We start from the raw sequence: 26,011 nt of genomic DNA, 5'->3' as shown, positions 1-26,011 counted from the left end.
CCAATTCACTTTCGCTGTCACGAAAAAAGCACGATTTTAATTTATTTTTTTTCAAATTGCGAGATACTTTGCAGTGAAACAAATTTCTTTTGGAAATGCAAGTGAAAGCCATTTCAGTTACAGTACAAGAAGAAAATGGACTTGGCTTTGTAGTGCACGTATCAAGATTCGAAGTGAGGGTTTTCTAAATGTTACGATAAGTGTGTGCAACGTACTGCATAGATCCATACACTTGAATTCATGTCAAGATTACACGGTTTGAACTGGAACGTAACACACTTTTGGCAGCTCTCCGTACTTGTCCACTGTTGGCCTCCGACGTTTTCTATTGAAAGCAAAATAGTGTTACTGTAGGCCATTTAATTGTGCTTCGTAAGGCAAAAAATTAAAAAAAAAAAGTTTGCTTAAACCAATCAGATAGTCTTTTTCTTGTAACCTTACTGTCTTCACTCACCTGCATTTTATTCCGCTAGAACTTACGTGATTTTCGGCTACTTTCCGTTTTTTCAAATTTCTTTTTTCTTCCTTGTCATTCAAGCCTGAAACAAAACGAATTGAACATCGTGTGTCGCTTTACTGAAGCCATACCTTTGTGTGACCTCAGTCTAATCCAAATTATTCACAAAATGTAAATTAATCTCAAAGTTTGCTTTCTTTTCTTTAAAAAAAAAATTGCCATGTAGGAAAGGGCATATTTCTTTAAAATAAAAAAATAACATAATTTCATTAAGTTGCGGCTAGCTGGATTTTCCAAACTCTACAAAACTTCTTGAAACCTAATCCATATAAATGGCATACCCAAAGCCAAGACCTTGTGAAGTATCCTTGTTGCAGTGAAAACAGGTGCGTTCACCTCATTTAATGGAAATCTTATGCTCGAATATGCAATGGAGTACACAAGGAAGATAAATTTAGTGAATATATATAGTACTATAGTACTATATTAGTACTATATATTATATATTACTACTATATTACTAGTATTCCGCATTTTGGCAGGCCCTTTGACTAATGAGTTTTCTTTTTTTAATTTTAGGTTTGGGCCTGGAAATGCTTCTTTCATGTTTCTCGATCTTCAGCTTTCTCTTTTTAACTTCCAATATTTTCTTCTATTTTTCAAATCATCAATCAGTTGTGTTCTTCTTCCTATTCCTCGTTTTCCTTCCATCTTTCCTTCTATGGAGGTATGAAGAAGACAATTTCTTTGCAAGATGTGTCCAATTCAATTGGCCTTCCTATGAAGGATGCTGGCTAGAAGTGCCCTATTCTCTCCTATCTGTTTTTAAATATCTTCACTTGTTGCTGTCTCTGTCCACTTTATCTTCTCCATCTTCCTCCAATACCACATTTTGAAACTCTCTAAATATTTCCTCTCTAACTTGCGTAATGTCCAAGTCTCAGAACCATACAGTCCAATGCTCCATGTATAGCATTTCATCAACTTCTTCCTGTTAAATATTAAGCCCACTATTTAAGAATGATATTTTCTTGTTGAATGTTTCTTTGGCTATAGGAATTCTTGACTTGATCTCTTTAGTGAAGTAAACGTCTCTCGTCGAAATACATCCAAATACTTGAAGTGTTCGACCCTACTCTAACTCGTAAGACTGCGTTTGCACGGGATATTCTCATGATTTCCGATTTTTCGATGTTGATTTCCATTCCATACATTTTCCCAGTATATATATATATATATATATATATATATATATATATATATATATATATATATATATATATATATATATATATATATATATATATATATATATATACTAAATTAATTTTTATATAATGGATCTACATTGAGTTTCACAGGTGGATCAAAGAAGAATTACATCTCTGTCATGAGTTTCAATTAAACTGAATAAAACTGCAAAACTCTATCGCGACTTTACAACATATGATATACAAAATGACAGAAGGATGTGTATAGTTCCCCTTGAAAAAATTCTGGATCCACAATATACACACATAAACATGTACCTAAGTATATTACTGTTGAAATATGGACTTTTTGTACTATGTAAATTTTCTTCTATTGGGTTGCATGTAAAAAGAAAAAACTTCAGAAGAGGATAACTAAATAGGAAGTAATTTCAGATGAGAAAACGAACTGATTAAGATATGATCCCAGAAGTAGTCGTATTCTGAACTGTGATAAAAAGTGTGGAAGAAGAAGAAAACGGATGGTTGGACTTTTTAAAGAATGAGAAAATGAAACGAAAGGTCAAATAAGAAATGTTAGGAAAAGTCCTAAAGAGAAGGATAATATGTAATGTTACATAAGAAAACAAAGATTAGGGCAGAATTTGAGAAGAAATTGTATTCTGAGCAATGTGATAAGAGATGTGGAAAAACAAAAAGGAGTTTGGACACGTTAAAGAATAAGACAATAAAACGAAAGGTTACCGAAGAAATGTTTAGAAAAGTCCTAAAGAGGATTATTTAATTTGGAGAAAATTTAATTTTAGCTAACTGATTAGAAGAGAATTTGAGAAAAGATTTTTTTTTTCTGAGTGACGATATAAAGATATGCAAGAAGAAAAATGGTTACTGGTCATGTAAAAGAATGATAAAATGAACGAAAGAACAAGTAGAGACGATATGTCCGGAAAAGGATAACACCGTTGGAAATAATTTTAGATATGAAACAAACTGTTTAGGACTGAATTTGACAACAAATTTTATTCTCAGCAATGTGATAAAAATATAGAAGAGAAAAGTGTAATCGCTCATGTAAAAGAATAAGAAAATAAATGAAAACCCAGGGAGAAAATGTTGGAAAGTGTCCAAAAGAAGATGACAACGTTGGAAATAATGCAATTTTAGATAAGGAAACAAAACTATTTAAGGCAGAATTTGAGAAGATATTGTATTCTGAATGATGCAATAAAACATGTAGCAGGAGACAAACAATTGGTTGAGTATTTGCAAGAAAGAAGCAAAAACAAACGAAAAATCAAGGAGAAAATGTTGGAGAAATCAAGTAAGTATATTGGAAGTAAACTTCGGATTTTAATTTGATTTTAATGTCCCTTTCAGCAGCGATGCTATGAGACGCTTGATCCAAACCACATAAGCTCCCACCGAGAATCGAACACGGGTGTCCTAATACAAAGGCGCGTACCGTTTAACTACGAAAGAGTTCAAAATAAAATTTAGAAAAAAAAATAAAAGAAATTGTTTGTGACATGAATTTAGAAGAAATTGTATTTTGAGCTATGCGATATAAGGTGTGAAAGAAGAAAAACGATAAGCAAGTATATACGAGAAGGAAGAAAATTACCGACAAGTCAAGAGGGAAATTTTGGAAAAAGTTCGGGAAAGGATAACAAATTGGAAATAATTTTAGATAAGAAAAGAAACTGAATACGAGACGACTTGAGAAGAAATTCTATTCTGAATGATGTGATAAAAGACATAGCAGAACAAAAAGAGTACTTGGTCGTGGAATTAAAAAAAAAATCCAAGGAATCAAACAGAGAATGTCTAGGAAAGGATATGTAAATTGGAAATACTTAATTTTGGATTTAAAAAAAAAAAACTTTTTAGAACAAGATATGAGAAGAAATTGTATTCTGAGTGACAAGGTGTGATGACAGAAGAGAAAGAATGAATGCTAAAATGATACGCAGTATTAAGGATGCTAACCTTTTGAGAATGTTAGTAATGAGTAGAAAAACTATCAATTTTCAGCAAGTTCTGATAGCAAAATAATCGTTATTGTGACGATTTTTCTTTAAATTGTTGATTCTTCTGAGAGGTTTCTGTTACGAAATTATTCCCATACTATCATCCTACTACTATAATACAGGGTTATCATAAATGATTCATTCATTTTGAAAAGGCTATATTTTCAAAAGTGTTACACGTACACACATTAAAGATATATGTGAAAAGAACCAGAAACTCAAAAAGTTCGTACTGTGTGGCAGCACGAGTCCGTTATCTTTCCGATTTGGTGTGGCAGTCTAGCAGTATGAGGTTAGTACGTGACGAAAACTTTCTTTTTGTGCTTGAATATGCTAGATGTTCGTCTGTTACAGCTGTGCAACGTGGTTTCAGAAGAGAGTATGGAGAAGAACCGCCATATAAACAAAGCATTTTGGGGTGGTATTAGCAATTCAAGGACACTGGTTGCTTGTGTAAAAGGAAAAGCACCTGGCCTCTCAGATCTCCTGATTTAATGCCCTGCCACCTCTTCCTGTTGGGGTACGTTAAGGACTATGTTTACGTACCCCCACTACCGCAATCCTTAGTCGAGCTCAAAGAACGCATCAGTGCTGCAGTGCAGACAATTGACAGGACTATGCTACAAAATGTATGGAATGAGCACGAGTATCATCTGAACGCATGTCGAGTCACCAAACGGGCACATACTGAACATTTGTAGAGGGAGTATAAACTTGGTAACTTTGTGATTCTTTCCATATATCTTTCATGTGTTTACGTGTAATAATTAACTAATTCTATGGCCTATAGAACCCGGAGGTTCATAAAAGCTCTCCATTGACTTCTATCCTTAGCCAACTGGATCCAGTTTCTACTTTGTATCCCTATTTCTGCGATATCCATCTTAATATTGTTCTCCCATCTGCGCCTGGGTCTTCCTAATGGTCGTTTTCCGGTTGGTCTTCCAGCTAAGACTTTGAAAGCGTTCCTACTTTCTTTCATTTCGGCTACATGACCTGCCCACCTGAGCCTCTAAGACTTGATGACCCTAAAAATATTTGGTAAACCGTATAAATTATGTAGTTCATCGTTATGAAATTTCCGCTATTCCTCATTCCCGTTCCTCTTGGGTCCGAATATTTCTCTCAGGAGTTCCTAATACTTTCAGTCTATGTTCTTCCCTCAGAGTAAGCGACCATGTTTCGCAGCCATACAGAACAACAGGTATGATTATCGTTTTATATATTTTAAGGTGCAAATTCCTCGTCAGAATTCGCGACGACAAGAGATTTTGAACTGAATTATAACACAAATTCCATCCTTTTAGTCGACATTTAATTTCTTCGGGAATATGGTTTTCGTCTGTTAATATTGATCCTAGATATTTGAAAGTATCCACTTTATCAAAAATATTATTTGATATTTTAACGCATCCATAATTTGCCGTATTCTGATCCCGACTAACTTCCATACATTTACTGTTTTTCTCCATTTATTCTAAACCCAGTCCCTGCAAGCGTTTAATAAGACTTCTGCATTTCTTTCTGTTGTTCTATCATCCCCTATTAAATTTACATCATCAGTACACGCCATAACCTGGTGAATACCATTCAACTCTAAGCCCTGGTTGCCAAGGACGCCGACACGCCGATTTCTCTGTAAATTGGGGAGGGGGAATTCAGATGCAGAAGGTATATATATATATATATATATATATATATATATATATATATATATATATATATATATATATATATATATATATATATATATATATATATATATATATGAGGATTTTAAGACAAATTGCATTCAAATTATGCCAAATATTGTATATTCATAGATACAATAGGGGTTCACATGAGCTTTGGGTGGCCCGGGCCCCCCTGGCCCCCCAGGATCGGCGCCCTTGCTGGTTGCTATATTTGATTTTTCTTATAGCGTATTCCAGGACAAAGTTGAATAACCCATCTCTTTGTGTCAGGCCATTCTCCACATGAAAGCTCGTGGACAAAGATTTTCCTACCCGGACATTAGTTTGGGATTCATTTAAACATATCTTAATTTTATCTTTGTAGCTTTCTTCGGTATTCAAAATTGTGTAAGAATGGTGTACTTGTAATACTTTTGGAAATATACCCTTTTTCAAAATTAGTGAATAATTTATGCTAAATAACCACAGATGTAAGCGTCAATACCTTTTAATTGATAGTATAACTCTACAGTGATAATACGTGTAAGCAATTATCCATCTTATAACTAATAAACAATAATATGAACTAACAATGATCACGGAATCAAACACTCTCATATTTTCAATGTTACTATCAGCTGATACAGATCTATTGCCAAGTTGACCATATTCTTTATGTTTACTTTCCAAGAGTTTTGTGAGAGTATCTGATGGATAAATCCATTTATTGTTTTAGAGAGATATTTCAGTTTATGTTACACTGAGGAAATAAACGTATGTGGCGTACGTAAAAACGTAGGTTACATGCGTAAATCCAGAAGTTTTTGAACTTAACGTATAACCCAATGTAACATCCTTCAGCAAACGTGTAAAACTGAAAAAGTTTGTGCTCCAGGTAAACGTACTTTAGGTACGAACGAAAGAACTGTAAATAGGCGCTCAGGATCTCACATTCAGATGGACGTATAAAACATATAGCTTACGTATGTAACATATACGTATATAGGTATGTAATATACGGAAATATGTTAGATGTCAGACATCTTGCAGCGGCACGATGTAACATCTAAGAGGGTAAACGGCAGTACCGGTACGTATTTAGCATATGGAAAACATATTTCCATAGTAAACATAAGGATGTCGTGTATTTGTACAGCGCTCTCTGTATAACGGATTTTTCTCAGTGTGCGCAGAGATTTCCATCGACGAGAAGAGAGAAAATGATTAAAACTTCCTAAAACTTTAATATTAAGGAAGGAAAATTGTTCTTATAACAATAAAAATAAAATATAGTTTTCAGGAAATATGAAGTAACTGCTATAACTAAGAATGACTGATTCTCAGAGAAAAAATAAAGAAATTATCATAAAAACAATAACTATTTTGATTAGTAACGATAATAATGACAATACGATAACAATAAAAGTGTAACACACGAGAGAACAAAATGTGAATGTATTATTAATTTCCTTTAATTAAGAAGGTAATAACATGAACGGTTGAATAACATGAAACAAAACACGTTGTATTTCTACCATTTCTATTACTATTTTCTTTTGAGAGAGCTCAAGATTAAAAGCATTATGAAGAAGCCATCATAAATTTCGCATTACGATCCAACAATTCAATGGATAAATCTTCCCATTGAATCCCCACTCCTAATTTATAATAGAGAAAGTAAAAGTTATTATTTGGATGAAAGACTATCTCTTATAACTTGGTGCCACCATTTGGAACTCTCCAGTCTCTGCTGTAAATTTGAAATTGAAGTAATATTTGTACCTCATTTCACGTTGAAACAGTGACTACAGCGAAGTGGATTATATTCGTTCTGTATATTAGTGAAATTTTGGTTTTACATAGTCGTGTTTTGTTTTTGACATCATTACAAACTTCTCAACGTGAGGACAAATGTGATGTGTTTGTAAAAGAAATTTTCTTGAACTTTTTTATCCCCCTGGATACTGTGAGGAAAGAGTGTGGCATTAGGATCACTAAGAAATTATTCTTGTTAAATCAAAATTTACGTAAGTACAATATTATATATGTTTAAAACGCTCTGATTTTGCACGCTCCTAAGCAATTTGCTGACCCTGCAATGAAATCATTCAAGAGCGCCGATTTCCGGTTCTATGTAAATTTGGGGTCCCACTCAGACGCAGAAGGTATATATATGAGGACGTTAAAACAAATTGAATTCAAATTACGCCAAATATTGTATATTCATAAATATACTAGGGAGGCCCACATAAGCTTTGCGGAGGTCCCCCCCCCCCGCCAGGATAGGCGCCCTTGACATCATTTATCGGCAAACCTTTCTCCAGAAAGAAGAAATTTTAAAAGCCACGATTTTAAGTTTGATATCACATCATGTGCAACGAAGGGGAGGAAAAGTGCCACTCACATTCAGAAAGACCTAAACACTACAAATACAATTTCATTGTATCTTTTTAAAATAATAAATTATTATGTTAGCGAAAGATAAAGCAAACACACTTCCTGGTAACGCTTTTGATAGAATTCAATATCGAGTTTCAATCTTAATACGTCAGTTTGCAGTTCCAGTGCAGCTAGCGCTTTTATCTTTATATCTTGATTTTCCTTCTACATCTGTTAAAAATAATAATTAAAAAACTTATTCTGACTGCAATGATAAGGAATTTGTTTGTGACAAAATTAAGACTAGTTTTCATATAAAAACTGTGATAATTAACTAAATGGAGCAAGTGTTCGCTACTGTTCGAAAATTGAGTTCTTGTATTTGACAACAATCAAGCAATTCAAGCTGGCATTTGCTTGGCCATTTGCTTTAGCACTGTCCATGTGACCTTAAACTAATGGTACCTAAACATCATTTATGAATAGAAGGTCAGCTAAGTATTTAATTACCATCACCATGAAGTCTGTTTCTAACAATAAATGTTTATTTTAACTAATATAATTATGACAGGTAGTCCCATCCCGTGCAAATACACGTGCTGTGCATATGGCTTTGATAGTAAGATTTTGATAAATACGTCATAAAGAACAACGAAATCTATTAACTTGACTACCTATCACCTGCCACTTATCTCATGTTAATGGAACCAGTTCTCTTCTGTTTTAAAAATGAAATTGAATGATATTTATAGCTTAACGTCCCTTGATTATGCCTTCTAGGTTAAAGAGGCCGGATGATTAGTGAAAATGTATTTATTTATCTATGAAATAATTGGTGGAATGGGAATGTGGCAAAAAATGCGAGGACTCGTAGAAAACCCCATTGACATGATGGAATCTATCACATACAACCTGCGATCGAATCTAACAGCAGAAATAAGTACCTTATCAATGTGATACAATTCAATATAACTTTTTCTTTTATTACATTTAACTCTCTGTGTTGGTTGTTTGTCTTGTGTTAATTGGTGGATTGGATTTCAGTTGAACATCATTTTCAGCACCTAGGTTGTTTGAGACGTAGCTCCACTGCTTACCGTGGGATCTAAGTTACATGATTTCCATTTAGAATCGATATTAGGTCTTGGCCACGTTGAATCAACTTTATTCATGTTCTGTTATTGTCAAATCTTATTTCCAGAGCTCATTAATGGTTGTGATTTGCTTGCGTGTCTTCGGCGTTTGAGAGTGGGATTCAATTCCCGGTGGGAGTTGCGCAACACGTGCATTTCCTCGGGGCAGCAAAATCTGTCGTAACTATATTATTTAAAATAAATATTTCTTGTTGGAAACAGATTTCATGACGATGATAGTTAAATATACTAAGTTGACCTTCTATTTGAATACTATATTCATAAATCATATTTAGGTCGCATGGGCAGTGCTAAAGAAAATGGTGAAACAAATCCCAGCATCAATTGCTTAGTTGTCAAATACAAGAACTCAATTCTTACACAGTAGCGAACACGTTTTCCACTTAGTTAGTTATCACAATTTTGATACAGTAACTCGTCTTGTCTTTGTCACAAACAAGTTCCTTATCATTGAAGATCGAAACAAGTTTTCTTTTTTCAAAATTTTTAACAGATGTAAGAGAAAAATCAAGATATAAAGATAAGAAAGCTACTTGCACTGGAATTTCAAACTGATATATTGAGTTGGAAGCTCGATATTGTATTCTATAAAAAGGATTAACATATTCCTTTGCAGGTTTATTTGCTTTATTTTTCACTAACATAATAAATTATTATTTAAAGAAAAAACAGGCACAACGAGATTATATTTATAGTGTGTGGATCTTTCTGAGTGCGAGTACCTTTTCCCTCTTAATCGTTGCTCCTCATGGAGTAGCATACTTAAAATCATGACTTTCAAGATTTGTTCTTTGTGAAGAAATGAGGACGGCAAATGATACCATTCCGCGAGGCGGCAAATTGCCTAGGGCCGGCCCTGGGCGGGATCTTATATGGATTGAATCCTAAATTGGGCATTCACCTTTTTATGGAGCCTTAATGATGTAAAGGGTGTTAACTCCTAATAAACCATCTTCATTGTATATATGTTGTTAGAACCTAAAACACTAACTGAACATTCACTTCCATACATAATACTTGCGTTGTTTTTTTTTTTTTTTTTTTTTTTTTTTTACGTTCTAACACACAATTTAAAATTGTTGTATTTTAGACAGCCGACATAGTCTAGTCAGAGAAGATAGTCTATTAAAATTAGGTTCTCCAAAATACAGGAGGCAATGGTATTCTATTTGTTGCTTTTTAAATCTATTGTACGCAAATTTATGAACACATAGCCGCCATTAAACTTTTGTTTCTTTATATTTGATGGTTTTTCAGATATTTGGCAGTCCTGTCCAGAAGTATGTATTGAGTTATGGATACTCTTTTTTTTCTTATCCACGACCTTGGATAAGTAGCTTGCAAACAACTAGCTAGTTTTTGCAAAGTCGGCTAGTTATTTTTCACTATAGATAACTTTGTGCCATTTTTCTGAGGTCTGTCTTATCAAATAAATTACTATACAGTATGTATTCATTAGTTTTCATGTATAGTAAAGACTCTATACCTTCATAAAGTACGTACTTTTTCTTTGTTTAAGGGTAATTGGGCAGTTTATTCTTTATATTCTGAAGCAACCAAAACAGTACAGTATTGTATTTTGTGAGAAAACACTCGTACTTATTCCCTTCTAATCCCATTCCCGATAACCTGACATTTTCACAAACTCTTACACCCTTCCGTTCCACGTGAGGCCAGGTTTTCGACACTCTACTGTATTTGAGTACTTTCAAAGGACTTCATTTCAAAAAAGTGTTTACATTAGTATCCTATACACTAAAATTTTATTTTAAAAAATATATCCTTTCATTGACACTTTTTAACCTATTTTTTTGATATCTTTATTTTTTACCAGTTTCTTTGAAAACAGCAAAATTGACTAATAATTTTCCCATGCCGTCAATTTCATGCATTACATTTTATATAAGCTTTCATAACTTAAGATATTCTTATAGCATAATAGCGAAAATTGTCGTTTTTAATTTTAATTTTAACTAAATATTTTCCTTTATATAATCCGTTAAACTTTTCACTAATTTTACTAACTAAAGTTCCATTGTGCCATTTTTCAATGAAAACTTACGTTGCCCCGAGAAATCTTATGGGAGCAATCCAGGCGCACATCCAGAGATGTTTGCTGGGATGGCCGATTCCGGATCCGGAATCCGAAAAGTAAAATCGAAAACTTTCCGAAATCCGAAAGTAAAATCAGAAAATTTCCGGAATTCTGATAAATTTCCGAATTTAGAAAAATCCTGTTTTCTCAATAATTTCGGAATTTATAATACCGAAAGTTGGCAACCCTGGATAACACCGCCCGTCGAATCCGGTCTTAAAATGGAATCTGGAAATAAGGTTCACCCTCCCCCCCCCGTCGAACCTCAGATTCATATGCGTCTCATTATTGCAAATTAAAATTTTGGTCACCTTGAGGCTATTCATCTTCTAGGAAGTGAACCTCCACCCCACCCCAATCGATCCTTCTGGATCCGCTAGTGGAACCTCGTATTTCCTTTTTTCTTTACGATCTTTGTGACAAACCACATGCAAAATTGTAAAGTTTATGATCATTTCAACAGAATTCATTGTTCAGGTTACCTACAAGAGATGATGGGATGAGACGAGACGGTGCTCTTCCATTATAAAGAGTTACAGTTGCCGAAAAGAGACATAACTTTTTATGACATCATTTCGAGACGAGACAGTCGCAATTCTTGTCTCCTTAGCAAGTCTAATTGCTACGAACAAAATATACTTTATTGCTGCGAACAAAACAAAGAAAAGACAATACGGCCGTGTCTATTCAATCTTACGGCTTTTTTATAGACATTAATTGTTCCAAGTACTGTGTGAAACCATTCAAATAAAATATTTTAGTTTACATGATATAATCGAACCAAATGACTTATTGTTTATACTAGACTCGTAATCTGTCGTGAAGTCGAAACGGAACATTATGTAAACACGCCAACACTTACGTATAATTATTTTCCCATCTGTTACGTTTTTTTTTCTTTCTTTCTTTCTTTCGTAGTCGTGACCTTCTCGCATGAGTTAACAGGTGCTTCCATATCTTTAGTCATTATCAGAATTTTCATACATAATTATTTCCCCATCAAATTCCTGTTCTTGCATGTGTTCTAATTTCAAAAGCGAACAGCACATTTCTTTGACACTAATGGCTGATTTTTGTTATTAAAACGAGAGTTCGATTTCTTAGTACCAAATGTTTTATTTATATTTAGCGACTACTGTAAACAAGTGAAAATTAAATAAATTAATTGACTTGCCTTGTCTGAATGTACAGTATACTCCAATAATAAATATAGTTTGAATTATGTTATATTACAGTCTTCGTGGACTTCTCGTGACGAGAAAGGATTCTGATAAACTACCTTAAATTAAGGGGCGGGAGGAAAATCACGGCATAAAATGTTGTAATTACATAAATTTGCAAAACGAGACGAGACACAAGTAAAACTTCCCAAGAATCAAGAAGTGACTAATATAAAAATAATGAGACGAGTCGAAAAAAAAAAACTTATTTCTTATATCGTGCGCAACACTACCGAGGAGTGAGAATTATTACCTAACGAGGCCAAATCCGAATCACATTAGATTGCTCCGGGAATCGAATCCGGTTCTCCCGCGTCGAAGACACGTTCGCTTACCAGATAGCCACAAATGAGTTCGTTGTATAACGGACTTTTAAAAACTCAAAATAATGTCATTTCTATCTTTTACTTTTCACTGTAATGTCCTAGTTGGCTTTGTTCAGTGGTTTAAAACCTCGTGTACCTGGCACCCCTTCTTTGTGAACAATGTATACTTCACGCTCTCCCCTATCCGCTCAATGCCGCTCGTTGATCAGACCTCTTTTGCGGTTTCAAATGCAGTATTGAATTTTCAAATCTTCAATAATAATAATAATAATAATAATAATAATAATAATAATAATAATAATAATAATAATAATAATAATAATAATAATAATAATAATAAACTCACCAATTTATCTTTACTCAGGAAAACTTATGCATACCATTGTGTTGCAGTATCATTTCTTTACTATCTTTGTACTTAAGAGTCTTCATCCCGGCGAAATTAAAATGCCGCTAATTTTACAGTAATTATGTGATATCTTCAAATAGATAAAATATAATCGAAATGTGGAACAAGAGCGCCCTAGACAATATTATTTTACATGAGAAACCATTATCACGACTCACTTATCTGCTTTCAATTTCGAGCCATTTTGAAAATCGGCATTTATTTTCGCGTTTCTAAACAGCTGAAAACGGAAAGCCACTAGGTGACTTGTGATAGCGGTATCTCACGCAAAATAATATTGTCTAGGGCGCTCTTGTTCTATATTTCAATTATCTTTTATCTATTTGAAGATATCACATAATTACTGTAAAATTAGCGGTATTTTAATTTCGCCGGGATGAAGACTCTTAATGGAACCACAGTTTGTACTGATAGTTATTTTGAAAATTGGAATGGAATAATTCAGTTTAACGTTCCACGCTTATGCCCTTTAAGATAAGGGAGACAATGATTAAAGCAAGTGAATGATGATGAAAGAATTAGTGGAATTAAAAAGTTGGAGGAAACTGGAATATTCCGAGAAAACCCACGGACTCCATGTTGTCCACCACAAACTTACTTGACGGAGGATCCAATCATGGACCCCACTTACCAGAGGTAAGCGCTCTACCACTGGGCCATCGTGTCCCCATTCTTTTATTCGAACAGTATTTAACACAGGGATGCAAATAAGCAACATAATTTTACTAGCCCAAGAAAAAAGCTACTAGCCCACATCTTACAATAGAAATCATTCACCTATCTTCGGTATGATATTAAGGGGCCAGACTACTAAATATTTTTCAAAAGCTATCAATTTTTCTTTCGCTAGTTTTTCGTAAGTGAAAATAAATAATAAAATGTAACTTGAGTCATTAATAAATAATGTTAGTCTACTCCCGACCCGACAATACGAATCGGAAGAATTTTCAGTGTTGCCATCCATAGAAATTACAGTGTGATCAGAATTTGAATTACCTAAAAATCTAGGTTAAGGCAACAACTAGAAAAATGAACACAGCGGTAATTGATGATTTATCATGCTGTCTGTATTAGCTTACATGCGTTATTACAAAATAAATAAGTTAATACAAAATAAATATAAACATTATTTAAAAAGTAGTTAACAAGGAACACAGGCTCCGGGATGCCCATAAAGATTAAGAGAAAGTTGGAAAGAGGGGACCCAAGAATCAGAAGAACAACTTTTTCTAAGGGGCCCAAATAAGCTTATTAATGTTTGCCCCTCCCCTCAGAAAAAATCTAAGTTACGGCGCTGGTCATCGGTTGCAGGGATTGTCCCGATTTACACTACATTTCATATTTTACATAACTTCTAATTGTCAAAGAAGAAAAGACGACAGAATTTTTTTCACATTCTTTAAATTGCATCAACACGTGTAGAAATAGACAGTTCTATGTTTATGTTCCATAACTACTAGTTTATTTTCTTATGTTCATATGAGGAATTTGTGGCAAATTGAGGCCACATGATCATGAGGCTGCTGATCATGAGGCGCAATCTACTAGGGGTTCGAATTCCTGTGAAGAGCAAAGTCGGAATTTTAATTGTCCTCAGTATTTCTGTGTTCGTGTTCCTATAGTGTTTGGAATACGTCGAAAGCACATGAGGTGCCAGTGGCAAATAATATTCCGGTTGGGGCGATTTCTTTAAAAAAAAAAAAAAAAAAAAATGTGAAAACAGGAAACTCTCAGTGCAACTACTTGGGTTCAAATCCCGTCGTGGTAATTATTCACTGCGCATTTGTTCATTGCGCAAAAGTGATATGAAGTAAAGCCGTGCAATTTGGTGTAACTTTAGACGAAGGACATAAGTTTTGTTTCGCCATAGAAGCATGTCACTTGCACTAAAGATTGAAGAGATATAGGGTAACGGTCAAATTTCTATTTTTTCCTTATGGGATTGCAATGGTAAATTCTGAAAGAGCTTGAAAAAACGTAAATCGAAGTGATAACAAAGAAAAAGCTGTATGGTATGATTCTATGTCGCAAGGCGACCAAATATGTGTCAATCAAGTGTCATGGTCAGAGGTCACTGTCAGATCAAGATCACAGGTCACCTTGAGAACCCATTTGACATGATAAGGTACGGACATTGCGTTGTTTTCAGTGTATTCAAATGGGTTCTCAAGGTGACCTGTGACCTTGATCTGACTGTGATCTCTGACTTTGACACTTGATTGACGCATATTTGGTGGCCTTGCGACATAGAATCATACCATACAGCTTTTTCTTTGTTTTCAGATTCTTTCAGAATTTACCATTGCAGTCCCATACGGAAAAATCGAAATTTGACCTTAAACCCTATATCTCTTCAACCTCTAGTACAAGTGACATGCTTCTATGGCGAGACAAAACTTGTCCTTTGTCTAAAGTTACACCAAATTGCACGGCTTTACCTCATACCACTTTTGCACAGTGAACAAATGAAACTGACACACGAATTAATCACCCCTCTCTCTCTCTTTCTATATATATATATATATATATATATATATATATATATATATATATAGGGTGGCCCATTTTAATCTTTTCACGGAAATATCTCAAAAACGGTTGAACATAAATGAGCCAAACAAAAACTCAAATAGGAAATACCAAGGTTCGGGCCTGGGATGTTTTCTTCATTTCACTTTTACAATGCAATGAAGGGGAGGGGGAGGAGGGAGATAAATGTCAAAAAAATAAAAATAAAAGTGACTATCTTGGTGACGTCATCACGCTTAAACCATCCGAGCGATTTTTATCAAATTTTCAACATAGATGAGGTTCAGATATGAGGTGGTTTCTATCATATCACTTTAACTATAGAACTGAAGGGTCTGGGGAGGGGAGGGGATACATCTATAAAAATTAATGAAACTTAATAACTCTTGAGTTACCAGACCTATCTTGATCAAACTTTAATCATATATAAGGTTTGGGCCTTTAAATTTTGTTCTGATAGGCATATTTTTATTTTCACACACACTGTTAAGAACAACAAAAAATAGATCTAAACATTTTCAACAGGTGCGGAGTTGTTTAAAAATCAATTGAAATGAAAGAGTACGATATGAAACTAATGAGAACTGCATATTGAAATACCAGGGAAAAAAAATGCAGCAAAACTTGCTTATTGAAATACAATTAAAATTGAAAACTAATGCGATACCTGAGCATGGTGTGATTTCGCTAGTATGCCAATGTAGTAGTTCAATCTTCCTGACGCAGATTATTATCAAATCATTTTCAACTGATTAGCTATTTCTTATCTTATAGTACTTTTAATCGTTTTTGGTGATACTACCAGAAATTATAAGAGGGTCGCTGGCAAGAAGATGTGATAAAATGGAATCGTGATAAAAATTAGGTTGAGAACCACTGCTCTATACATAACGAAGTTAAGAAATGTTTTCTGCGTGCGAATATGGAAGAAAGTGGCGGTAGATTCGATGGAAATCAGTCAAAATGTGTATCGATTTTTGACGATTTTTTAAAAAATATTTTTTTAGTTTCTTTCCTTTCTTCGTCGTCGCTTCTTTTCCTCTGGATTCACTTTGAGACGTTTTAGAAATCATTCTATAAAACAATATAGTATTAAACAAAAAGAACACAGTGAAGTTATCCAATAACCTGAAGCACACTCATGTAAAAGGCGTGAATCAAGTTTTATAACTTCGACCACTGAACTTTAAAATCGTTATATTTTCTTTTCTGTTAACAGTTTACAGAACAACCGTGTGGTGACTGCCATCTACTGTCCTAGAAAATATTTTTCAAGGGGATCACCTACTCATAAATGAGGGCGCAATTAAAGATTTGCACAAGGCAAATTGGGAACCTGTTTTCGAGCGGATATCTATTCCTTCTTATCTCCTGTTACGGGATGCACAGTATGTCCTTATTTTGCTTTTGTGGCAGAAGATATTACGTAGTTGGTCGTAATTTTCAATAATTTTTCTCTTTTATTCTTCCTGTTCCTCAGCTGAAGGACAATTGTGAAAGTGATTTTGATTAAGTGTAGCCAGGGAGTAGCCTGGAATCCCGGATTAAGGCAAATTAAGCGTAGCGTTGCCAGCTTGAAAATCAGCCAGTTTAAGGTCCCACTATTATGACTCTTTTTAAGGCTAAGGGAGACAGATGATTAAGGCAAGTGAATGATGATGGAAGATTTGGTGGAATGAGACAGTGGGAGAAAACTGGAGTGCCCCGAGAAAACTCACGGACGCGATGTTGTTCATCACAAACTTTCTTGTCCGGATATCAAACCAGGGACCCCACGTACAACCCTGAGAACAATCCATTATCCGGACAGCGATATATCGTACAAGTATACGGAAACCTTATGTTTAATACCGAAATCTGTGCGGGGCATACGTTGTCCATATGCTACATACGCACGTCCTTTTTTTCCGCTTATATGTTACATCATGCCACTGCAGGATGTCTGGCATCTAACAGTCTTCCGTATATTATATGCGCATACGTATGCTAGATACGTCAATTCTATGTTATATACGTGCATATGCAGTGGGGAAGGGTGATAGTTTCAAGAGGGTAGGCCCAATGTTCTACTACTTCTACTACTACTGCTGCTACTACTGCTTCTACTACTACTACTACTACTAATAATAATAATAATAATAATAATAATAATAATAATAATAATAATAATAATAATAATAATAATAATAATAATAATAAAAAAAATGAAATAGATTAGACATAAATATTTTACTACAGAAACACAAGAAGACAAATTCACATAAATTTAACGTAATTGTAGTCCGTCGATAGCACTTATTCGATCCGGATCTCAACTTTCATAATGAAATTCACGTATGTGACTCATAGCTGATCTTAATTCGCAGTAATGCAGTTTAATTGTTTTAATTGGGCGTGATCGGGTGGGAAATGTGGATTATCACATTATTTGCGCTTTGCAAGAAACATATGGGGCCTTATTCAGAGTCGTTCTGACGCGCGCGATTAGTGTCATACTAAAGAGCTCCGCTAACATGTTTCCTGCAGTAGTCAGGCCTTTAGTATGACGCAAATCATACCTCAAAACTACTCTGCATAAGGCCCATGTTATTTAGTCAATGACTGAAACAAACCCTGCTTGTAAAATTTCGTGGTTAATTATATTCTTCAAAACACATGACAAGTATTTTGTGTGTCACTTAATTCCCCTTCAAAATCAGAATCATACTTAAATATTTTTTTCATACGTTACTCTTTATGTCAACAACCCCAAATATTTTTTTGTACCAATGCATGCAGAACTCTCTTGCCCTCTGTTCTATTTTCAACACAGGCGTTAGTCTTCGTTCCTTAACAACACATGAATTTTCATAAGATCATTGATATAGAAGATTCTTTAATATGAATTGTATTATGTTCATATTCTCCACTTACTGACATTTTCTCTCATTTACTTTTGCGAATGTAAGAAAAAAAAAGTCACTCGCATTATCCCGAAAATGCACACTCTCTACTCAATTCTAATGAACTCGAGTCTGATTTCGTACAGGCATGCGCCAACGTAACGGAATAAACAGGCATTAGTTTGCCATAAAGGCGGATTTTCATGCCCGCGTTAGAACGGAAGCATCACATGTAACGTATTCATCGTAAATTATTTTCGTTTTCATACATCCGTGCGTGTATTGCGCCAAATTACTACTCGCTAGCTAATGCACATGCGTAAAATAGAAAGTTTGCGACTTTAGTTTGTGATAATGGATTCCCGAAGGAGAGCTATCGTTTTAGCTGGAATATATTATATTTCAAAACGCCGCCGTCAGAAGTATGTTAGGAAAATGTGGTGGGTTCATCCCATTTTCCAGCTTCGACGAGAATACGGAATATACAGGAACCTTTTCTTTGAATTAAAATCCGATTCGGATAAATTTTATAAAACAAATAAAAATATTTATAAATCATACTAAAGCATGTTTCAAATTACATTGCTTTTATTTTATATAGGGATTGATAATTTGTACATACCAGTTATTGTATGAACTATCTATTGTTCCCGGTAATACAACTAATTAATTACACAAATATAAAAGTACTAACCATCGATACCAATATTTTCAGCAATTTGATGGCATGTTTTTGTCCTTAATACTGAATCCTTGTATTTCGGATACTTAAGGTTGTCCAAATTTTGTTTTCTCTTACTTGTTCTACGAGCAGTTCTTCAAACGTTGTTCTTACCTCCGCCATGTTAGTCAGTGAATACAATAGTGTACGCGCGCTACTTCCGTCAGAATTGAACAAATTTCTACTCTGACGCGAGTGTAGCGCGCCATTTCCGATGCGTGATTTCATTGGCTGTTTAGCACAATCGCTCGCAACTCACGGAGGTAAAGGACACATGAAAATCCGCCTTAACAGGCGTAGCACCTTTAGAATAGCTTGTTCCAGCTTTTGCGTTTCGTTAGAGTCCGCAAAATTAAGCAAAGTTCGTACGGAATGGGGCCCTACATTCTCTTGCTCTTTATTTGTTTGACATATCAAATCGAAATCGAAGGTCTCGAGAGAAACGCTTTATGTAGAAACGAAAGTCGATAAGCGCTGAGGCCGGTCTCTTTCGCAGGTTATTACCAACACGTTCTCTCGCGGGATTTTCTGAGTAGCTTGGCGGTAGTTCTACTGCTGCCTGAGACACTGCTCGGTGAGCCTCCTAGCAGTGGTGCTAACCACGATTTCATTATCAAACAATATTTTTTTCAACTTAAAAAACTATCATACATTCTGTATAAAGGAAATTGATTAATTATAAATTATAATTTCTGAAAGTAAATGGGTAGGCTGGGCCTCAGAGCCTCTTACGACCCTTCGCCACTGTGCATATGAGATCCTGACAGGTTACACACAGTTTTTTCTTTCGTATGGAAAGTAAGTTTTTTTTCGGAACACTTATACGGAGAGTAGACCTACTATAAAACATACGTTTTTAGTTATACATTTATTGTAGGATATTACCTATACGCACACGTTAAGTCCAAAACTACAGGATTTACGATGTAACCCACCTTTTTGCGTACGCCATGCACAGGTAAGCGCTGTACAACTGAGCCTTGTCCCCTCCCCCACCCAATGTTTGAAATGAATGCAAGACCGGAGACAGTGATATTTATGGAAGGGGCTATTCACATAGGCAGTCTCCACCGACATTTTAACGCCAACAAAATTCGCTTCAAGGTTTCTTGAATAAGTTCTTGCACACATACCCGTCTGCAATTCTATCAACTGCCAACAGTGACCAAAAGTCACGTTTACCATTGCTTAGAAGAAAATGCTATGATCGATAGTGAGTGAATACGTGCTAAGAACAAAGGAAATAAATTGTGCCGGATCTGACAATTATCATACATAACAGGATAAAGTTGGATATTTATAGATATTAGATCTTAGTAAATTGATAATGGAGCTATACAGAAAAAATCCTATAATTTAAATGAACTAACTTCTCAGGAAGTAACAACTGTTCCGTAATTTTAATCAAAAGACATATAATATCTGCATATGAAGATAAATGGTTCTACTATACAAAATTTTACGTAGTAAAATAATAAATTATAAGAGACTGATGTATTAAAAATTCCGTTTAAAAAGTGTTTGTCATAATGGTTTATTCATTGATTTTATATACCGTATCTGAAAAAAATAATATATATTACCATAGCTTCCATGTGTGGCCTCGAAGCACGTGGTTCCCATTTCGAATATCAGTGCGGGCTTGTTTATGATTCTTACAATTCAACATTATGAGACAGTTGGAGGGTTGCCTGAATTAAAAGGCTTTTAACTTCAGTATTAAAAGCAGACACAACTATAATACTGATTAATAGTATATACCGGGTGTTTCAAAACAACACAGACAACGTTTGGGAGGTGGTTCCTGACACCAAGATAAGACGAAAAGTATAGACCAACCTGAGTGCACAAATGTTTCCTTTCGGAGTTATAGGCTGCAGAAAACGAAAAAATGAACTTTAAAGGTTCGTGGCTCCAATACTATGGGACCAACCGTGGTCGAGTCAAGACTTTCTTTAGGACCTACTATGTGCCCTATCCAAACATCAATGTTTTAGAATCCTGCGGTACTTACGCAACAATTTTTATGGAGGTAGTTGGTGAGTACTTCAAATTATATATAGCCTTGTGCAGAATATTGGAACTCTGCTATTATAGACCTACCCTGGCAAAAATGACCTGGAAACCCTGACTGGCTCACAGTATGATTTATAACTCTGGAGAAAGTAAAATTACAGATTTGCCACCTAGGTCGTGTTCGCTGCGGAGGGTAGCGCATCGGAAACGCATCCTCGAATAGCCATTGCACATGAGACATGAGAAATTTCTTGTGTCGACTCATGTTTGAAAATCTGAAATTTCATCCTGTTTTTACGTCTGGCTTGCAACAGTAAGCGAAATATCCTAGTTACGCCAATAGTGTGGGGTCAATGGTGTAAGGTCATAATAATCTTCAAAATAACGAAAAGCTATCAAGGTTGGTGAAACTTTAAATCAACAAAAACTAGTTGAGAAATTGTTGCATTCAAGGTGTTGCTAGAGAAAATGTGTAGTCTGTAAAAAATAATTTAATTAAAAACCATAATATAGTTCTATAGTAAACTTATTACGCTTGATTTCGTTTCAGATACACTGAATAAGGGTCAGTGTATGTGTTGTGCATGATTGCGTTTCCGAGAAGCTCCGTTGCAAGAATGTTAATTTGTGCAAATACTAAAATAATGTTCCCTTCCTGTGTAATTAATCGCACGCTATCGGTAGAAAGGAATAATTTTCATTATACTTGAACGAAAAGATGAAAGTAATAAGAATTAGATGTTCCAATAGTATTAATTTTCATTTAAGCTTAGAAATGCAATGTTTGAAATTGATAGGTTACTACTAAATATACCAACTAATTAACTCAATGACCTATAGAACACGTAAGTTCAATACCGCATTAACAAAAGATCTCCACTCGATCCCTCCAACTTTAAAAATGGTAATTAAACGGTATAAATTGTGCAGTTCCTCGTTGTAAATTGTGAAGTTTACACCATTTCCATTCCGCTCCTCTTGCGTCCGAGTGTTCGCCTCAGAATTTTATTTTCAGATACTTTTAGTGTATACGATCTTCCCTCAGAGTTAGTGTCCATGTTTCGCAACAATAAACTTACAGCACAAAGGCATGTTTTATATTATAAGCGTTTAATAAGTTACGCACAGATGGTTATAATATTGTTATTAGTTGTATTATAATAATGAAATTTTAAGTAAACATACTTCGATCTTTTGGATACAAGACCATCACTCAATGTAGCTTCCATCTGCTGTGACGCATCTCGTCCAACGTTATTTCCATATCTTGAATGCACTTTGATAAAATTCGGCTGGCTGTTTTTTTACACTATTTTTTCATACACTATTTTTATCACTGTCGAATACTTTCCTTCGCAGATGAACCTTCAGACAACCAAATAGGAAGGAATCGAAAGGAGAAAAGTTCGAACTATAACAAGGATCAGGGACGACTTCCAATCCATTTCCATGATTTTCTACTGTGTCATCATGGCTGTATGAGGCTTGCCATTGTCATGATGAACTTTCATGACCTGACCTTGCAGCTTCGGTCTATTGGCCTGGAGAACAAGTCATACCTTATTCAGTGATAACAATAACGCTCCTTGTTAATCGTGAAGCCATGTTCCAATAATTCTATGAAAATAACACTGCATTAATCTCAGAAAGAAGAGACCATAATTTTCTGGTTTGATCTGGAAAGTCTAGGTTTTTCTAAGCCGATGCAACCAACGTTTTATACTGGTGCGGTCAAATGGCTTATTCATCATCGGTTTTGAACGGAAATTCTATTACCAACCGTTCTCGGATTCTGATGTCTACTTCAGTGTCGATTGTGCTTTACCTGTGAACAATAGAAAACAACAATTATTACCATATTAAAGGCAAAACATCAAAGTATATTCACCTAAAATTTCATCACCATATTGCTACTAATAAAAATATTATACCCATCTATGCAAAACTTATTGAACACACTTTGTATTTTAAGTTTCATATTCTTCAGTAGAATTCGCGATGAGAAAAAAGTGTGGATAAAGAATAACGAGAATCCTCTACCTTAAGGCGATATTTAATTTCTTAGTGGATATAGTTTTCACCTGTTAACCTTGACCCGAAATACTTTAAAGTATCCAGTTTGTCGAGAATATTTGAACTGTATTCATTAAAATTAAATACCAACATGTTAAAATAAATTTTAAAAGATACAGCTCAAACTTGTTTTTTATCAAGAAGTATTTTATGCATACTACAAAGAAAAATTTACATTGTTACCAGAACGATTTATGCATTGTTTTTAATATTTCTGTATCACCTCCAATAATATATATATGCATAGGGGATATGTGATGAATGTTAGATTTTGTTTTAAGTTTAGAGTCCGTTTCAGCAGTAATGCTATATGAGACGTAGAACTAGAGGTTAACATAGGATCCGAACCACATAAACTCCTACCGGGAATCGAACCTTGGTCTCACACGCCAAAGGCACGTACACTAACCACTTAGCCACGAGGGAGCTTTGTGATGTATGTTTAATGATGCTACTGGCAACTATGAATCCCCGTGATGCAATGTTTCTGCTGCTAGTCATTTTGGTATCTGTTAGAGTGAGTAGTTTGATATCATAGAAAAAGCCAGAGTAAAAGAATATTTTTAAAACATTATTTTTATAGGTCACTAACATAAAATAGTGTACAATTAAAAAAATACAAATTTGTTATTAAAAATTCCAGAATGTATTGTAATTCTATCATAAATTTTAAAAGAACTTCAAATTTCATAATTTAACGTAAGACATCAAGTTACAAATTGAGTGGTAGAATATTTTTATACGAAGAAATTTTGTATTTTGTAATACATTTTTTTTACTGTACTTTATCTCAGATTATCAATCATCAGCTAGAGAAGGCAAACATAGCTAATCTCACCAAAATCAAAGTTAACGTTAACTGAACTAATCGGAGCAAAAATAAGCCCGACTTATTTAAGCTTTGTAAATTAAGTATAAGTATATTCCAAATAAACACAATAAGCAGTTGTGGTAAAGTAAAACAACGAAAAATGGCAGATAAAATGGTAAAACAATTTTTAAAATGACACTTTATATTGCAGAGATGAATACAGTAGAGTTCCGTAAACGGGGCCTAATGTGGAACGGAATGTGGCCGAGTTTATGAAAATGTCTGGTTATCGGGAATGGGGTTCAAAGGAATAAGTATGAGTATTTCCTCAGAAAATACAGTACTGTGCCAGTGCTGTGTCACTAAAAGTAACACTACTCCATTTCTCCCAGCAAAAACTATAAATTACACTGTACTCGTTACTCAAAATGTGTCGTTATTATGTTCAACTCAATGGGATTTATCTTTTAGAAATCTCTAATATGCCTGATTTATCTATCGATTTGAGAGCGTTACAACGGCGTAAGCCTCACATCATCTACCACCATGTACCGGTGGGTACATGTAAAATATTTGGAGATTTGGGATCGCACAGCATCTACCACCATGTGCCCGTTGTGTGCCGTCAGTCGTAGTTCAAAATACTTAATAAATGAAAGCAACAAAATGGGGATGAAACTGATGCACAACACGGTACTTAACTGTAAAATTATGGTTGAATTTAAATGAAATTCAAATGTTTCTATTTTGAAAAATGACTAATTGTGGGAAAGGTAAGGGAAAGAGAAAGGTTTTAACTAAGATAAAGGAATGAGCACTAGCCTGGCGTCGTCCTGGTCATCTGCAACGATGAATGTCTTTCTCTGGAGGAGCCTGGATAAACTGAAGTCAGTCAACATCTGGATCTCTATCCTGTTGATCTGCAAGGGGCGTCGAGTTATCTCTTGACAATGCGTCTTTACGATGATGTTTTCCTACACCTTCATTCCACTAGTTTCAACTTAAGCTCGATGTATCTGCGGTGATAAACCAACAGAATGGTATTCTTGAGTTATGAAGCTGGTTATTTTCCAATGGTCCGATCCGCTACTCTCGTCGATCCTGCACCTATCCTAACCGTATGTCGAATAACCTTTGTCCATGTATCCTCTGTGGTTTTGTCTGACTGTAAAGTGATAACTCTGGCGTTCAATGAACGGGGAAGTATCAGGCTGTGCTTAAGGTATGCGAAAAATGGAGAAGGAAACTACTCCTGTTTAATAACAATTTCAAAAGTGACAATTAACAAATACATGCTTATTCAAACTGTCTGGCAATGTACAACATTAATAAAAGTTTTGTTCCGATAGATTTTAAAGAGTTCATAGATCTGTCGCTGATAAATGTAATTTAATAAAAATAATTGAATTTAGCGAATTAAGAGTTTACACAATTATCACATGGTCACTTCACATCTAATACACAGCTACTTCACAGTACTGCATTTGTATGTATTGGTTACTTAAGAATACAATAGAAAATAAACTGCCCAATTACCCTTAAACAAAGGAAAGGTACGTACTTTATGAAGGCATAGAACCTTTACTATACATGAAAAGGGAAATGAATGAATATACACTGTACAGTAATTTACCTGCGGCAGAATGCGGCAAGGGGGAACACACACACGCTGGCAATGACCTTGAACGGATTAGGGATGGTCAAAACCGGTTTTTATAACCGGACATTTCGGTTTTCTTCAAAACCGGTTCGGTTTCTCACCGAAACCGGTTTCGTTTTTCTTCAAAACCAGTTCAGTTTTCACCTAAAACTGGTTTCGGTGAAAACTTTTGGAAAACACAGAAAACTATTTCTGTGGAATCGGATTCGGTTTCCGGAGAACAACGAAACACTATATTGGTCAGAAATAGAACAAATTTTGAAACAAAAACGGAACCGGTTTTGAAGAAAACCGAAACCGGTGAAAAACCTAACCGGTAAATCGAAACGGGTTTTGGAGTAAACCAGTTTCGGTGGAAAACCGAACCG

At 34.8% G+C, this 26,011-nt stretch overlaps 1 protein-coding gene across 2 annotated transcripts in view; it reads left to right on the top strand.

Moving 5' to 3' along the window:
• Positions 1-26,011, top strand: part of LOC145679891 (immunomodulatory peroxidase-like) — a 173,881-nt gene that overhangs the window by 32,597 nt on the left and 115,273 nt on the right. Inside the window, exon 1 of one of the 2 annotated variants that reach the window (XM_081750408.1) lies at positions 7,184-7,395. The exons of the other annotated variant lie outside the window; for it this stretch is intronic. The gene's annotated coding sequence lies outside the window, so the exon portion shown is untranslated. Of the gene's footprint in view, positions 1-7,183; positions 7,396-26,011 lie in introns of those variants that run through there. 2 annotated transcript variants of the gene reach the window in all.

The sequence above is a fragment of the Thermobia domestica genome, chromosome 2, assembly GCF_964235325.1.
Source record: "Thermobia domestica chromosome 2, izTheDome1.hap1.1, whole genome shotgun sequence".
Lineage (NCBI taxonomy): Eukaryota > Metazoa > Arthropoda > Insecta > Zygentoma > Lepismatidae > Thermobia > Thermobia domestica.
Note: the sequence above shows the minus strand (reverse complement) of the source record. Positions and strands in the feature narration are given on the sequence as shown.